Source organism: Apodemus sylvaticus, chromosome 2 (genome assembly GCF_947179515.1).
Source record: "Apodemus sylvaticus chromosome 2, mApoSyl1.1, whole genome shotgun sequence".
Classification (NCBI taxonomy): domain Eukaryota; kingdom Metazoa; phylum Chordata; class Mammalia; order Rodentia; family Muridae; genus Apodemus; species Apodemus sylvaticus.
Window position 1 is genome coordinate 82,748,684 of NC_067473.1, and position 18,748 is coordinate 82,767,431.

General features: G+C 39.8%; 2 pseudogenes; one reads left to right on the top strand and one right to left on the bottom strand.

The window, feature by feature from the left end:
• Nucleotides 1-295: 295 nt before the first annotated feature.
• Nucleotides 296-1,261, top strand: LOC127677476 (putative vomeronasal receptor-like protein 4; annotated as a pseudogene).
• Nucleotides 1,262-16,632: 15,371 nt separating this feature from the next.
• On the bottom strand, nucleotides 16,633-17,543 carry LOC127677477 (putative vomeronasal receptor-like protein 4; annotated as a pseudogene).
• Nucleotides 17,544-18,748: the final 1,205 nt, after the last annotated feature.

Here is an 18,748-nt window from a genome sequence, read left to right on the forward strand (position 1 = left end):
CAATAGGATTGGATTTCTATGACATGAGACTTGGATGTAATACAGGCCCACAAACTGGGCATTCTGTTCATATATGACTATGATTGTATTGATTATCTATAATTATCTATATATACAGCAGATACAGGGAAGACATAGAAATGTAGTCTATGATGTACAGTCTGGAAGATCAAAAGTTGAAGAGACGGGCTATTCAAGAATTAGTATGGAAAATAGAATGAAAATATAGCTAGTGTATCACAAACTTGATGTATGCTATATTATTTTTTTCAGATATATGAAATAAACTTCTACTATGCTCTTAAGTTGAACACACTCTCCACTTATGTTCTCACATAAGGATGTCCTTTATTTCCAAGCTGGGCTTGGAGTCCTAGCCAATATGTTTCTTTTTTGTTTCTATATTTTTATCATCGTAGGTCACAGACCTAAGCCCACGGACCTGATCTCCTGTCAACTGACCTTCGTGCACATAACCATGTTCCTCACTGCAGGGGATATTTCCCTTTCCGACTTATTTGAGATTCTGAATGTTGAGAATGACTTCAAATGTAAGGCAACTTTTTATATAAGCAGGGTGATGAGAGGCCTCTCTATCTGCACCACCTGCCTCCTGAGTGTGGTCCAGGCTGTCACTATCAGTCCCAGTGCCTCACTGTTGGCAACGTTTAAACAAAAACTAAAAAAATACATGATATATGCTTTCTTATTTATTTGGTCTTTCAATATATCCTTTAGTATTAACCGGATCTTCTATGTTGGTGCTTATACCAATGTGAGTGAGACCAGCCAGATGAATGTCATAAAATATTGCTCACTCTTACCCATGAATTATGTCATCAGAGGACTGATTTTAACAGTGACAAGTTCCAGAGATGTGTTTCTTGTAGGAATCATGCTGATCACAAGTACATACATGGTGATTATCTTGCTCAGACATCAGAGGCAATGCAAGCACCTTCATAGTATCAGCCAGCTCAGAGCATCCCCTGAGGAAAGGGCCACCCAGATTATCTTGTTGCTGGTGGTTTTCTTTGTGGTTATGTATTGGGTAGACTTCATCATCACAACGACCTCACTCTTGTTATGGAGGTATGACCCAGTCATCCTGACTGTTCAGAAGTTTGTGATGAATGCCTATCCCACAATTACTCCTTTGGTACAGATCAGCATTGACAAGAGAATAATCATTATGCTGAAAAACTTGCAGTCAAAATGCCACCATATGTTCTTAAAAAGATGTTTTTTCTCTTCATTATAATGCTATTAATTTATTTCACATTTATATGTACAAGTGTTGTACCAGAGGACATGCATGTCTGCATTTCTGGTGTCCACAGAGGTCAAAAGATGTCATGGCATCCCCTGGACTTGTGTAGCACTAGTCATTTTGTTTCCAAAATACAGATCTTTAAACTTTAATGGTTTAAGTAGCAAAGCCAGATTCTTCATATGATTTAAATTAAATTTGTGTTATTGCACATATACATTCTTATGACCCTTCTGTCTTCAAATAGTTGAGAGTTCTTAAGTTAATTGTACACAATAAATTGATACTTTCATATGAATTCTCTTTCTCCTTTTTACTTTATATAATAAATTTTGCTTTGATGCTGAGGTTACTCAAAGGAATATCCACACTGATAGTCATTTTCAAGTTTTCTTTTTTCCTTCCTGACAAAGTAGCCTTTTTCTTTAAACAATTTTTGTTAATTATTTTTATATACTTCATATTTTGTTCCTCACTTGGCCAATCCCTGTCCACCCTCTGATTTTTCCATATCCCATACCTCCTCCTCTCCCCCTCTCTCCAAGTGGATGTTCCCACCTCCACCACCCCTCCTGACCTCTAAACACCCTGGGGCCTCCAGTCTCTTGAGGGTTAGGTGTATCACCCCTGAATGAACACAGACCTGGCAATCCTTTACTGTATGTGTGTTGGGGGCCTCATATCAACTAGTGTATGCTGCCTGTTTAGTGGTCCAGTGTTTGAGAGATCCTTGGGGTCCAGATTAATTGAGACTGCTGGTCCTCCTACAGGGTTGCCCTCAGATTCATTCAGCCTTCCCAAATTCAACAGCAGGGGTCAGTTGCTTCTGTCCTTGGTTGGGTGCAAATATCTTCATCTGACACTTTCAGCTGCTTTCTTTTGTTTTTAAGTTACATTCACTAATCAAAAATAGTTTAAATATTTTGTTGTAGGTTTATGTTTCCACTAATCATAATTTATGTGGATCCATAAAAATGATGTAAATTTTTTATTTCTACATTTCCTACATTTATTTAATGTATTTCTTTTTTAGTTATTTGAATATTTTTTATTTATATTTCAAATGATTTTCCTTTTCTGGCTCCCCACTCCCCAAAAGTCTGATAAGCCATCTCCCCTCCCCCTATTCTCCCATCCACCCCTTATGAAAATGTAATGTGCCTGTTTATCTATTCATTTTATCTACTCATTGAGATATTAATAGGAAATAAGATGTTTTATATACACATTCATGTTGTACAATGTGTTTGTTGTGTATTTGTATGCATTTATGTATGTGTGTGTGCACAGCTGAAGCATGTGTGTATGTGTACACATATAGGCCAGGAGGTAATGTTGGCAGTTGTTCTTCTTTTGCTGTTCACCTGGTGTCTTGTAGAGCATTCTCTCTGTGACCTGGACCAAGGGGGCAGTCTCAGGGATTCTCTTGTTTTCACCTCTCCAGCTCTGGGATCACAAGTGTTTACCACCAGACTTCATCATTCCAGCATTATAATAATATATTCTGATTAGGGTTTCCACTTCTCCTATTCCTTTCAGTTTGTACTTGTGCTTCAGCCCCCCTCATCCATTCATAACTATCTATCCCATTTTCCCTATTTAGGGAGATGTAATGTTATGCCAAGAAGCATTTGTGAACTGCAAATGACCATCAGTGAACCATTTTTGATGCAGTTGTACTAGGGTCTCTTTATTACAAGCTCTCATCTGGGTTTTCCTCTAACCTAACCATGACACAGCAGGATGAGAAGGTGGAGCAGCCTTCAACCCTCAACAGGACAAGGTTTCATAGGAAATGGGAGCAAGTGAGGGGATCTAGCCTGGGAAGTAGCTAATAGAATGACTGTTGTAAGCAGACACATGGGTGTTCTTAAGCAAGACTGTAACAATACCAAAGAATGTGAAAGTACATCTGAGACAATCAGACTAATCTTTGATTAATTGTTGCTAGGCAGTAGTTAGGGAGTTCCTCTTGCATATGGGCCAAGTACAAGCCCTGGGGTCCTTCCTGGTACTTGGATAGAGCCTGTGTATTTTTTGTTAGTTATTTTCATTATTTACATTTTAAATGTTATCCCCTTTCTTTGTTTCCCCTCCAAAAACCCCCTATCCCTTTTCTCCTCCCCCTGCCACCTAACCTACCCACTCCCACTTTCCTGTCTTGACATTCCCTATACTGGAGAAAGGAGCCTTCACAGGACCAAGGGCCTCTCCTCCCATTGATGTACATTTTTTTAAAAGAATGCAGCTGATCCCAAGATGGAAATGGTTTGGCCTCTCAGCATCCTCCCCGCTCCTCCTATTCTATACCTAAACTTTATGATCATGTGGATTATGGCTTGATTATGAACATAGAAGCAATAACATACCATGTTGGTCAGTGTTACACAAGTCAGAATGAGGTTTTGTAATTCTACCCTTTTTCCTGTAAATGCCATTAATTTAATGGCTAAGTGATGTTCTATTATGTAAATATATCTATTTTTCTTTTCTCATTCATCTATTGATGGACATCTAGGTTGTTTCCAGTTCCTGGATATTATGAATATTCAGTGCCTCTGTAGTAGGATCAAGTGTCTATGTTTAATAGTGGCATAGCTGCATCTTAAAGTAAATCTTGTGCCACCTTCCTGAGGATCCACTACACTGATTTCCACTGTGAATGTACATAATTATGCCCCTGACAGCAACACATGAGTATTCTTCTTACTCCACATATTTCCCAGCTTTAAGTGTAAATTGTATTATTCATCTTGGTCATTCTGTCTGGCAAAAGGTTAAATTACATGGTAGCTTTAACTTGCATTATACTGATGACTAGGGATGTCGAACTGTTCTTTAAATGTCTCTCTGCCATTTGAGTTTCCTTTTTTGGAAATGATTTGTTCCGATTTGTACCCCACATTCAATTGATATTGAAGTTTTTGAGTTCTTTATATATTTTGGGTATCATTCTAGTACTGGCTGGTATTCTGTCAACATAGGTTGAGCCATCAGAGAGAAAGGAACCTCAGTTGATGAAATACCTCTATGAGATCCTTCAGTAAGGCGTTTTGTCAACTGGTTACCAAAGAGCCAGTGCATTGTGGGTGGTATGATCCCTAGGCTACTGGTCTTGGGTTCTGTACAAAAGGCTAAGCACACCAGGGAAAGCAATCCAGTAAGCAACACCTCTCTGGGTCCTCTGCATCACCTCCTGTTTCTATGATCCTCCCCTGATTGATTTCCTGTCATGACAATTTTTGTTTGTTTGTGAACAGCATTGTAAGCTCAATAATCCCATTCTTCCCCAACTTGCTTTTTGTTTGTGGTGTTTTCTCACAGGTACAGAAGTCCTTAGAAAAGCCCTATACAGGATAGGTAGTTCGTAAAAATATTTTCCCATTCTGTAGCTAATTTGTCTGAAGGATGTTATCTTTTACCCTGCAGAATATTCATGGGGCATTATTTATAAATTGTTCTTTTTAGTGTCTGGTAATCAGTTTTCTGTTCTGAAGGGTATTTTTTTCCTGTGAAAATATTTTCAAAATATTTCCACCTTTCTTGTTTGTCAGGTTCAGTATATCTGTTCTTTATGTTGAGATTTTTGATTCATTTGGAGTTGAGTTTCGGGGAGTATGAAAACAATGGATCTATTTGCATTCGCTATGCAGACATTAAGTTCGATTCATATCATCTGTTGAAGATATTGTATATGTTCCATCGTGTACTTCTTATTTTTCACCAAAAATCATGTGTCTATTGGTTTGTGGTCTTATGTGTGGGTCTTTTCTACTCTACTCATCAATGGTTTGCTTTTTGTGTGAATGTTATGCTGTTTTCATTTCTGTAGCTGTGTAATACAATTTGAGATCAGGACTGGTTTTACTGATTATCCAGCCTGCCGCCATCTTAGACTTAAAGTCATCTTGTAGTAAAGACAAAGTAGGTTCAATCTTATCTATGACTCAACTTTTATTTCTCAAGAACTGGGCTATGTTTCATTTTGTAAGAACAGACAGTTCTGCACTGCTTATTTTAGGAATGGCATTCATGATTTTGTTTCAAAAAGCTCTTTGCAACTTTCAAAAAGCTGTTTGCAGTTGTTTGTTTCAAAATGCTATTACAACCCTACCTTTGTTTCAAAGGGTGATTTTACAACTTGTGACTACCTTGTTATGCCCAGTTGCAACCCTGTCTTTGTTTCAGCATTTCCTAACTTGTTATGCTTATGTTCTGCTCCTGTAAGCCCACCTTATCTTCCTAAGCAATCCCTCATGTGGAAACACCATCCCTTTGACCTATCAAAGCCTTCTCTTCTCACATTGAATGCTGAGTTCTTGAACCCCAATTCAGGGGAAGGCAGCTGGTGTATATGAATAAAAATGCTATAATTAATGGTTGCTTTAATTAATTCGGCCATAATGATTTGGGTCAATGAGTGGTCTTTCTCCTCCAATTTTTGGCATTAACAATACCTCCAACAATTCTTTTATTGTTCAGCGGTGTGCTTTAGCTATCCTGCTTGTATGTGTGTGTGTGTGTGTGTGTGTGTACTTTTATAAGGTGTTGTGAAATATCCTTTCATGTTCTTTCAAGATTGCCTTGGAGTTTTCATGGGGATGTTTTTGAATCTGCACATACTTTTTGATAAGATGACTCCGTTTATTAATCCTCCTGTTCTGTGAGCATAGGAGATTTTTTTCATCTTCTGATATCTTCTATTTTTTTCTTCAGTATCTTATAGTTTTTATCACACATGTGTTTCACTTGCTTTGTTAGAGTTTTCCCAAGACAGTTAATGTTTTTTCGTGGCTTTTGTTTCTGTAGTAAATGAATTAATTTAAAAAATTTATCTGTGGGCTGGTGAGATAGCTCAGCGGTTAAGAGCATTGACTGCTCTTCTGAAGGTCCCAAGTTCAAATCCTAGCAACCACATGGTGGCTCACAACCATCCTAACAAGATCTGATGTCCTCTTCTGGAGTGTCTGAATATAGCTTCAGTGTACTTACATATAACAATAAATAAAATAAAAAATTTACCTGTTTATTCCCTTTACAATCTATTATCAGCCCTCCCTCTTCTCCCAGTACCACCTCACACAAGTCTTCCCCCATCCCTCCTCCCCTCTCTCTTTTCAGAAGGGTAAGCCCCACTGGTGTTATAACTCATTAGTCCCCATCCCCCTTCTTAACCACCCCTTCTCCCACACCAAGTCACTTCATGGCAAGGCACATCCCTTCCTACTGAAACTAGAAAAGGCAATCTATAGCTAGCTGCAGCTATAGCAAACTGGGTCCCTGGAAGAGAAGCTTGGGCTAGATGGTGGGCAGAGAAAAAGAATGGGCCCCAGGACAACAGTTGCTGTTGGAGGTGCAGAGTTTATTTGATGATGTGACAATTTAAGGGTTATCTGGGTGAATCACTTCCTTGCAAAGTCGAGAATTGGCTCAGTGTGTGTTGTGTTGGCTCCACACTGCTCAGCGGGTAGCCTGCTTAATTCAAAAAACTATAGGTCTAGTAGATCTTGATCCCAGTGCTCTGCCCCAGGCTAGTACCAGGTGCTTGCTAATCTCAGCTCCCAGGTAATAAACAGGAGGCTGTATTGTTCTATGGAGAACAAAGGGCCAGAACTTCAAGGGCTGAGAGATAGTGTCTAGCCCAGTGGTTTGAAAATGCCTGCTCAAAGGCTGGGGGATGACACAACTGTTTATTGAGGAACTCATCTACAGGCATGCAGGCAATAGGCTCAGCGAATCCCCTACTTCGGTTGTTGGAAGACCCACATGAAAAATAAACTATTTATCTGCTTCATAATTTGCAGGGGGCCTAGGTCCAGCCTCTGGTTTCTCTTTGATTGCTGTTGCATAAGATCATCAGAAATATCAGATATTCACATTGTCATTTATAAAAGTAGCAAAATTATAGTTATGAAATAGCAATGAATATAATTTTCCAGTTGGTATCACCACAACAGGAAGAACTGTATTAAAGAGTCATGGCATTAGGAAGGTTGAGAACCATTGTACTAGATTCAGAAAGAATACTACCTGTATTAGTCAGGGTTCTCTAGAGGAAGAGAACCTATAGAATAAATACACATCTTCCTATAAAGGAGAATTATTAGAATGGTTTACAGGCTGTTATTCAGCGAAACCAACAATGTCCCTGTTCCAACTGAATGTCCAAGAATCCAGTATTTGTTTAGTCTATGAGGCTGGATATCTCAGCTGGTTTTAGCATATATCAGATTCCTGAAGATATAGACTCTAGTGCCAGTGAAAGGATGGACTTGCTAGCAAAAGCAAGACAAGAGCAAGCAAGCACAGAAAACTCAAGCTTTTCTCTTCTTTATGTGTTCTTTAGGTTAGCTGCCAGTAGAAGGTGTGTTCTAGACTAATGGTGGATCATCCTGTCTCAATGATCCAGATCAGAAGTGAACTTCCATTTCAAATTATGTGATTAAAACAGTCTCATGCAGGTGTGTCTAGTCACTTGGGTTATAGTTAATTGCAGATGTAGTGAAACACCCGAAAAACAAGGGCGCCCCAGCACCCCATGCCTCAAAAGGTGACACTCAAATCACTTGAGAGAAATGGTCTTGATGCAACAGCAAGAAGATTTTTATTCCAGAGGCTCTGGGGTTCACAGTCATACACCACGCAGGGGTAGAGGACTGTGGAACCCCAAGTGCAGAATCAGGACAGCTTTTATGGCTTACAACAAAGCCCGCACTTCACAAACCAATTATTCCTTAGCATCGAGAGCCTGGGTAGTGTGAGCCAATTGATTTGTACCACTCCACAGTTTTTAGGCCAATCAATTTAAATTCTCTGAGCCCATGCTCTGTGGACCAATCAGTTTTCTATTTTCTTGGAGGCCCATAGCTGTATGAGCTCCTGGGTGGGTGTGATGGCATAAGCAGTTTACAGAAGCAAGACAAGCAGCTAGTTAGCTCATTTCCCATTACCTTATGGGGCCAGGATCATGTACCCAAGGCCCTTTTGCTTAGTTCTTAAAAAAGAGTGGGCTCAAGGAATGTGACCTTTCACTTAGTTTCTAACAAAGAGTGGGGAGTAGGGGAGTGGGTGGCATCTGGAATTTGAGGTGTTTGGAGCTCCTGGGTGGCTAGAGTTAGAGCTTCTTTGGAGTGAGATAGCATTTTAAACTTCTGACATTTTGGGGTCGTTTGAAAGTTAGGCACAGGGAATTATTAGGCTGTAATTCTCATTCTTCCATTAGTCAAGTTGACAACCAGAAATAGCCATCAAACTATCATAGCATGTGTAAATATAGACACTTGACTACTTTCCTATTTGTGTCTTCTTAATCTCCTCAGTTATTTTATTGCATTATTAAGACTTCCAATCTTGTATTGAATAGATTTAGCCTGTGTGTGCTGGTTGGTTGGTGGTTCAGATTCTGAGAGCCCCAATGGTCTAGCTCAGTTGACTTTTTTGGTTTTCCTACAGAGTTCCCGTCCTTTTTGTGACCCACAGTGTTTATTGCACTCAATCTTGTCAGAAGTTTGTTATTAGATTTAAGACAGACAGAATTCCCAAAGGCCTGACAGCTTCTCCCAGGAGGTCTCAGAAGAAAGATGGAAACCGCCACAGGATGCTGCCTGAAAGAATGCAGTGGACAAAACCCGATACCTTGAGTCGAATGACTTAGCTAAACAAAGGTAAGCCATTTCTCAGGCCATGGGTATCCATTCCACACAGAAAAAGCCATGCATCTTCTGTGCTTGAAAGCCAGATTGACAGCCAAAGCCCCATGGAGACCAGAGACCACAAAGAACTGCTGGCTACTGGAATCTGTCATTCTTTAATATTATAACTGCTAAGTTATTGTTTATTCCTCAGACTTCTGACTACATTGACAGCTAGACAGTTATCTCCTTATCTAAACTCTGTTTCCATTAAATGCTTCATATTTTCTCTTCTTGCTCTGTCACTGTCCCAACCTTCAATTCTATTCCTTCTGATCCACAAAGGCTCATCTTAAAGACTGTTCATGTGGTTAACTCATGTTGTTATCTCTTTAATAAACTTGTTAGCTACAGGAAACCTACCGAAATCTACTGCTCATGGACAAAGTAGGCTCCATCCAGATAAGTATATCTGCCCAAGTTCCCACTTTACTACCTTTCCAAAGGGTGGGATTCCTCTGGGTTTCAATTGTATATCTTAAAAAAAAAACAAAACAAAAAAAAAACTTTTTCCTTTCTCTCAAATGTACTTAGTCTTATTCCCTAACTATACTAGTGTGTTCCAACATCTTGTTAAGTCCAGGCCCTTGCCATATCCAGGACAGCTCCAGAGAAGCAACCTTCAGATGCTCCAAACTCCTCTCAGCTTCTTCAGACACAGACAGCTTTTAATGGACTTGTCTCCTGACCTATCCTCAAATGGCTCTACAAATCCTGGACAGCAAGGAAGCAGCCAGTCCTCCTGAGACTGGACAATCACCCCCCATACCCCTTTCTCTAGGTTCCCCAGATACACGTCGCCCCAATGTCAGCATGAAGCAGCCAGATCTCAACAACGACCCTATTCCTGCTTTGCCATATTCGCCGTCACTTCTTTTCTTTTTTCTTCTTCTTTTATTAATTAACCAAACATTGGAGAATGTTGGGGTTTTGTCTAAGCTCCACCCCACACCTACCTGGCAATAGCCAGGTATGCCCCGCCCCAGAGATCTGGCTCACTATAAGAGGGGCTACTTGCTCCTCCTCTCTCTCTTTGCTCTCTGCTCTCCCACACTCTCTCACCTCTCTGCCCCTGGGGCTCTTCCCCCTTCCATGTGGTCATGGCCGGCCTCCACTCTATTCTCTCTATTCTCTCTATTCTCTCCATTCTCTCTCTCTCTCTCTCTCTCTCTCTCTCTCTCTCTCTCTCTCTCTCTCTCCCTCTCTCTACCACTAATTCCCATCCCCTACTCTGAATAAAGTCTATTCTATACCATGTCTGTGTGTGTGTGGTCCCTCAGGGGCAGAGGTGCCCAGGCAAGGGCCCGCCTGGACACCTTCCCCCACGCTGACTAGCCACACTCACCTAACCCCCTAAGGGGCTCTCCCCTTTTAAGCTCTTTCATCTTGGTGCTGAAAGTCCTTTCACACAGTCCTTCCTCTTATTCTTCCATAAGAGTCCCCATGCTCCATTCACTGTTTGTCTGTGGGTATCTATATCTGTGTGAGTCAGCTATTGAGTGGATCCCCTTGGAGGACAACTTGCTCCTGTCTGCAAGTATAACAGAGTATCAGTATTGTTGAGGATTGGTACTTGCTTATGGGATGGGTCTCAAGTTGGACAGGTTATTGGTTGGCTATATTATTAGTCTCTGCTCCATCCTCTGTGCTAGCATTCCTTGGAGCCTACACAAATTTTGTTTTGGAAGTTTTGTGGGTGGGTTGTTCTCTCTATTCCTACACTGGGGTTCCTGTCTGGGTACAGGAGGAGGCCCCTTCAAGTTCCCTATCCCCAAAGTGGTGAATCACTGCTAAGCTCACCCCATTGATTCTTGGGCACCTCCCTTAATTCTAAGTTTCTGACTCATCCTGTAGATGCCCCTCACCTCCTTTTCCAATGGATTGCAGATTTCCATTCATTTTCATGGCCATCTACTCATTTCTTCTCTCCTTCACACCTAATCCAAAACTCACTCATACACCTCCCACCTACTTCCTCCCAGTTCCACCCATCTATCTGTCTTTTATGGCTATTTCATAGCCCCTTATAAGTGAGATTCAAGAATTCTCACTTGGGCCTTCATTCTTATTTATTTTCTGTCAGTCTGTTAGTGTAACATAATACCTGGGTTTTTTTTTTTGTTGTTTTTTTGTTTTTTTTTTAATGGCTAGCATCCACTGATAATATGAGAGCATGCTCTTTCCAGACTGTGTTATTGCGCTTAACATAAGTGATGTTCTTTTTTAAAATTATTTATTTTCTTCATTTACATTACAAGTGATATCCTTCTTCCTGGTTAATCTTCCAGACACCCTTCCATCCTATCTCCATTCCTTCTCCTCTTTGCTTCTATGAAGGTGGTCCTTTACCACTTTCTACTCCCACCTCATCACACTAGCATCACCATACTCTAGTGGCATAAAACTTCCACAGTCCCAATGGCTTCACTCCCATTGATGTGAGATAAGGCCATCCTTTACTATATATGTATCTGGAGCCATGGATCCCTCCTTGTATACCTTGGCTGATGGTTTAGTCTCTGGGAGGTCTGGGTGGTCAGGTTGTTTGATATTGTTCTTCCAATGTGGTTTCAATACCCTTCAGCTTTTTCAATCCTTCCCTTAGCTCTTCCACTGGGGTCCCTGCTCTCTGTTCTATTGTTGGCTATGAGTAGCTGCATCTGTATTGGTCAGGTGTTTGTTGATCCTCTCAGGGGAAAGCTATACCAAGTTCCTGTCAGTAAGCTCTTCTTAACATCAGCAATAGTGTCTGGGCTTGGTGTCTGCAGATGGGATGCATCCTTAGGTGGGGCTGTCTCTAGATGGCCTTTCCTTCTGTCTCTGTTCCATTTTCTTCCTGTCTTTCCTTTGGATATGGACATTTCTGGTTTAAAAATTTTGAGATAGGTGGATGGCTCCATTCCTCAACTGAAGGGGATCTCTACAAGTTCTTTCTCTGCATTGTGGTATATCTCAGCTAAAGTAATTCCTATTGGGTCTTGGGAATCTCTTGCTTCCCTGGCATCTGGGACATTCTAGTGGCTACTACCAGTTTCTCATCTCCCACCTCTACATATCTTTTTACTTTTCTCCTGTGCCTTCTAATAACAGATCCTGGAACTCACTTTGTAGACCAGACTGGCCTCGAAGAGGCAGGTTGGTGTCAGCCTCCAGAAATCCACCTGCCTCTTCCTCCCATGTACTGGGATTGAAGGCTTGTGCAACCACTGCCCAGCCCTAAGAATAACAATTAATACATAGGACTACAGGAACTAAAAGTCTACTGCATGGCGAAAGACACCACCATTCAGACAAATTAGACAGTTATAGAATGGGAAATATTTTTCCCAACTACACATCCTATAGAGCACTATTCTTAGAATTTCTATATCAGTGTCAAAGCACTGTGAAGGAAAGATGTTGGGAATGAATGTGTTTATTCAGCTTACATTTTCACAATGCTGTTTATAAGTGAAAAAAGGCAGGACAGGAAATCAAACAGGGTAGGATCCTAGAAATTGGAAGTGATGGAGAGGTCCCAGAGGGATGCTGTTTACTGGCTTGCTTTTCCTAGTTTTCTTAGTCTGCTTTTATTTTAAAATTTACTTTAATTTATTTTCATTTCAAGTGCTATCCCTTACCTGGTTTCTACCTTTCCTGCAAACTCCCTATACCATCTCTCCTTCCTCTGCTTCTATGAAGATGTTCCTCCACCCACCCACTCCCACCTCCCTGTGCTCAGTTCCCCCACACTGGGACATCAATCAAACCTTCATTGAACATCAAGGAGCTCTCTTCCCATTGATGGCTGATGAGACCATCCTCTGCTGCATATGCTGTGTGAGCCACTCCTTGGTTGGTGTCAGTCTGCTTTCTTATAGAACCCCAAATCACTAACCCAGGGATCATACCACCCACACTGGGCCTGTCACTTAGCGACTGATGACTAATGGAGAAAATGCTTTACTCATGGATGAATTTCCTCAACTTAGGTTCTTTCCTCCCTGATGACGAGTTGACAGAAAACAAGTCAGTACTGGACTGGTATCCAAAATACATAAAAAAAATCAAAAACTAAAATATCAATGAAACAAACAACACTATTTAAATGTTGTACAGATCTAATCAAATAATTTCCAGAGAGGAAACTCAAATGGCTTAGAGACATTTAAAGAATAGTTCAACATCCCTAGTGATCAGTGTAAGGTAAATTTAAGCTTCTCTGTGATTTAATCACATACCAGACAGAGTGTCCAAGAAGAATAATGCAGTTTACACTTAATGCTGGCAAAGATGTGGCATAAGAAGTATACTCATGCATTGCTATCAGGAGCATAAACATGTACATTCACAGAGGAAATCAGTGTTGTGGTTCCTCAGGAAGTTGTGAACAGACCTACTTCAAATGACACTATTAAACATAGACACTTAATCTTAATACATAGGCACTGAATATTCATAATATCCAAAAACTGGAAACAACCCAGATGTCCATCAACAGATGAATGAGCAAAGAAAATGTGATATATTTACATACAAGAACAGTACACAGCCATTAAACTAATGGCATTTTCAGGTAAAAGGATAGGCTTGGCAAACTTCATTCTAAGTTATGTACCACAGACATACAAAACCAAACATGGTATATGCTATATGCTTATATGCAAATTTTAGCTATTAAGTCATTCATAATCAAGATATGATCAACATAACTGTAAAGGATAGGTATAGAGTAAGAGAAGGAGGGATAGAGGCAGAGAGGCCAAACCTACTCCACTTTGGGACCAGCCTCCATCTTTTTTTAAAAAAAAGTGTAAAACCTTGACCTACAGCTAAATCCAAGCTCTACTCAAGTACCAGGAAGGACCCCAGGGTTTGTCCTTGGCCTATACTCTAGAGTTAATCACTATCTTCTTCCAAGCAACAGTTAATCAAAGATTAGTCTGATTGTTTCAGATATACTTTCAAACTGTTTGTGATTGTTCAGTCTTGCTTCAGAACACCTACCTGTCTGCTTACAAGAGTCATTCTATTAGATACTTGCCAGCCTAGACACACCCACATTTGCTCCCACATCCTACAAAACCTTGCACAGTGAATGGTCTATAGGCTGCTCTGACTTCTATTGCTTCTATATCACTTTGGGGTTAGAGAAGAACCCAAACCCATGCTTGTAATAAAGAGATCTTAGTATAATTACATCAAAAAGTGGCTCCCTGGTGGTCTTTTGGGGTTCACAAATACTTCCTGACACAACATTGCATCTCCCTAAAAGAGAAAATGGAATATATAGTTATGAATGGATGGGGTCAGGGCTAAGGAAAGTATATCAAACTAAGAGGAGTAGGGGAAGTAGAAACTCTAATTAGAATATATTATATGAAAAATCATTTTTCAATAAAAGATTGAATCAATAAAAGAGAAGCATAATGCTGAAATGATGGATATGGTGGTAAATACTTATGATCCCAGAGGTGGAGAAGTTGATACAGGAGAAATCCTGAGACCATCATCTTGGTCCAGATCACAGAGAGAGATTTCCTATCAAGATACCAGATGAATGGCATATGAAGAACAACAGCCAACACTGTCTAATGGCCTCCACCTATACAAATACACACATCCTTCCACTGTGTACATACGCATACATATATGCATACATATACGCAATGAACACATTGTGCAACCTGTATGTGTATATAAAACATTTTATTTACCATTAATATTTCAATAAGTAGATAAAATGAAGTACAAATAAACAATCACATGATATTTTCAAAAAAGACTCATTAAATAACTGTGGCAAAAATAGAAAATTAAAATTCACATTATTCATGGATATAGATAAATTATGATTAGGGGAAAGAAATAATGGTATAATGACATATTTATAATATTTTTGATAAGTGAAAATAAATTAAAATGAAAACAAAGTTTAAAAGTCAATTTCAATTAGGATCTTTTTTGAGGACCTTCAGCATCAAAGCAATGTTTACTATAAAAAGATAGCCTTTTCAACAAATGGTGCTGGTTCAACTGGAGGGCAGCATGCAGAAGAATGCAAATTGATCCATTCTTGTCTCCTTGTACTAAGCTCAAATCCAAATGGATCAAGGACCTCCACATAAAGCCAGACACTCTGAAGCTAATAGAAAAGAAACTGGGGAAGACCCTTGAGGACATCGGTACAGGGAGAAAGTTTCTGAACAGAACACCAATAGCGTATGCTCTAAGAGCAAGAATTGACAAATGGGACCTCATAAAATTACAAAGTTTCTGTAAGGCAAAGGACACCATCAAGAGGACAAATCGGCAACCAACAAATTGGGAAAAGATCTTCACCAATCCTACATCAGATAGAGGGCTAATATCCAATATATATAAAGAACTCAAGAAGTTAGACTCCAGAAAACCAAACAACCCTATTAAAAAATGGGGTACAGAGTTAAACAAAGAATTCTCACCTGAAGAACTTCGGATGGTGGAGAAGCATCTTAAAAAATGCTCAACTTCATTAGTCATTAGGGAAATGCAAATCAAAACAACCCTAAGATTTCATCTTACACCAGTCAGAATGGCTAAGATTAAAAATTTAGGAGACAGCAGGTGTTGGAGAGGGTGTGGAGAAAGAGGAACAGTCCTCCACTGCTGGTGGGGTTGCAAATTGGTACAACCACTCTGGAAATCAGTCTGGCGGTTCCTCCGAAAACTGGGCACCTCACTTCCAGAAGATCCTGCTATACTACTCCTGGGCATATACCCAGAGGACTCCCCACCATGTAATAAGGATACATGCTCTACTATGTTCATAGCAGCCCTATTTATAATTGCCAGATGCTGGAAAGAACCCAGGTATCCCTCAACAGAAGAGTGGATGCAAAAAATGTGGTATATCTACACAATGGAGTACTATTCAGCCATTAGAAACAATGAATTCATGAAATTCTTAGGCAAATGGATGGAGCTAGAGAACATCATACTAAGTGAGGTAACCCAGACTCAAAAGGTGAATCATGGTATGCACTCACTAATAAGTGGATATTAACCTAGAAAACTGGAATACCCAAAACATAATCTACACATCAAATGAGATACCAGAAGAAAGGAGGAGTGGCCCCTGGTTCTGGAAAGACTCAGTGAAGCAGTATTCGACAAAACCAGAATGGGGAAGTGGGAATGGGTGGGTGGGAGGACAGGAAAGAGAAGGGGGCTTACGGGACTTTTGGGAAGTGGGGGGCTAGAAAAGGGGAAATCATTTGAAATGTAAATAAATTATATCGAATAAAAAAAGTAAAAAAAAAAGTAAAAATGATAAAGAGTATTCATGTGGAAATAACAACTTATTGTGTACAATTGACTTAAAAAGTCTCTACTACTTGACAACAGAAATGTCAAAAGAATGACTATATATGTAATAGCATGCATGTTACTTAAAATCATATGAAGAATCTTGCTTTGCTACTTGAACCATTCAAGTTTAAAAAGAATCTGTATTTTGGAAACAATATAACTGGGGCTACACAGAATGAATTTTTTTAACCACTAGTAAGTCCAGTTCCAGGGAATTGCATGACATTTTCTCAACTCTGTGGAGGCCAGATGAATGTACAGACGGTTCCACACTTGCACAGAACTTGTACATACAAATAAGAAGTTAATTAATAGCTTTTTAAGGAAGAGAGAAAACATCTCTTAGAAAATATATGGTGACATTTTGACTGTCTGTTTTTCAGTATAATAATTATTCTGTTGTCAAAGCTGATTTGTACCAATGGAGTAATTGTGGGATAGGCATTCATCACAAACTTCTGAACAGTCAGGATGATGGGGTCATACATCCATAACAGGACAGAGGTCGTTGAGATGACGAAGTCCACCCAGTACATGACCACAAAGAAAACCACCAGCAACAAGATGGTCTGAGTGGCCCTTTTCTCAGGGGATGCTCTCAGGTGACTGATGCTGTGAAGATGCTTGCATTGCCTCTGATGTCGGAACAAGATAGTCACTATGTAAACACTTGTGGTTATCATGATTCCTACAAGAAACACATCTCTGGAAATTTCCACCATTAAAATCAGTCCTCTGATGGTATATTTCATGGGTAAGAGTGAACAGTATTTTGTTATCTTCATCTGGTTGGTCTCACTCATGTTGGTATAAGCACCAACATAGAATATCCGGTTGCTATTGAAGGACAAATTGAAAGACCACATCCAGAAGAAAGCATATATCATGTACTTTTTTAATTTTTGTTTAAATTTTGCCAACAAAGAGGTGCTGACACTGATAGTGACAGCCTGGAACACACTCAGGAGGCAGGTGATGCAGATAGAGAGGCTTCTCATCAACCTACTTATATAAAATGTTACCTTACACTTGAAGTCATTATCAATGTTCAGTGTCTCAAAGAAGTCTGTAAGCCAAATATCCCCTCCAATGAGGACCATCACGATGTGAACAAAGGTCAGTTGACAGGAGATCAGGTCTGTGGGCTTAGGTCTGTGACCTAGGATGATGAAAATATAGAAACAAAGAAGAAACATATTGGCTAGGAATCCAAGCCCAGCTTGGAAATAAAGTAAATTCTTGAGTGCGAACATAAGTGGAGAGTATATTCAACTTAAGAGCATAGTGGAAATTTATTTTATGTATCTGAAAAAAATAATGAACATATATCAAGTTTGTGACACACTGCTTGCATTATCATTCTTTTTTTTCTGTACCAATTCTTGAGTAGTTTATCTCTTTAACACTTGGTCTTCTAGACTGTACATCATAGAAAACATTTCTGTCTTCCATGTATCTGCTGCATATATAGAAAATTATAAATAATAAGTAAAATCATAATCATATCTGTACAGAATGCTCACTCAGGAGGCCTGTATTATTCATGAGTCTAATGCCTTAGAGATCCAGTCCAATTTATTTTTTTGTGTGTGTCACTTAATATTTAATGCCTAAAAAGTAGTGATTAGCACAGGATACTAATCTTATTTGTACATCTGAATAAAAGTTATGTTAACAGGACATGCAATCAGAGGAACAGCTGGAACAGGAGCTTTCTGTTAAACATTTGCATCAGGGAGGCAGGTGGCTCCACAACCTTCTTTGCACAGCCCACCTGGAGAGAATTAACTCCCAGTAGTGCTTTCATTTCTGAGTATGGAGGTTTCCACTTTCTCTCCAATATCTGTCTGGAGAGGAACAGCTAGAAGTGCACAGGGCATATGATCAGTGGAGCAGCTGGGACAGGAGCCTTCCAGTTGCCATCTTCACCTGGGACTGTGCACAGACCCTGCCAGAAGAGAATTGGTCTCCCAGCATACAAACTCAGGCTTACAGGTCTACAGGAGGTACAAACTCCATCCAGAGACAGCAAGACAAACTAAATCAGAGATAACCAGATGGCAAAAGGCAAGCACAAGTACCCTTCCAAAAGAAACCAAAGCTATTTGGAAAAATCAGAATCCAATTCTCCCACCACAGAAAATCCTGGATACCCTAACACACCGAAAAGCAAGAGTTGGATTTAAAATCTCATCTTAAATGTGAAGAATCCCACTAAAATAAGGGACAAGACAGGGCTGCCCCCTTTCTTATCTTTTCATTATTGTACTTGAGGTACTAGCTCGGGAAATTAGACAACATAAGGACGTCAAAGGGATACAAATTGGAAAGGAAGAAGTCACACTATCATTATTTGCAGATGATATGATAGTCCACCTAAGTGACCCAAAAACTCCACTAGAGAACTCCTACAGCTGATAAACATCTTCAACAAAGTGGCAGGTTATAAAATCAGCTC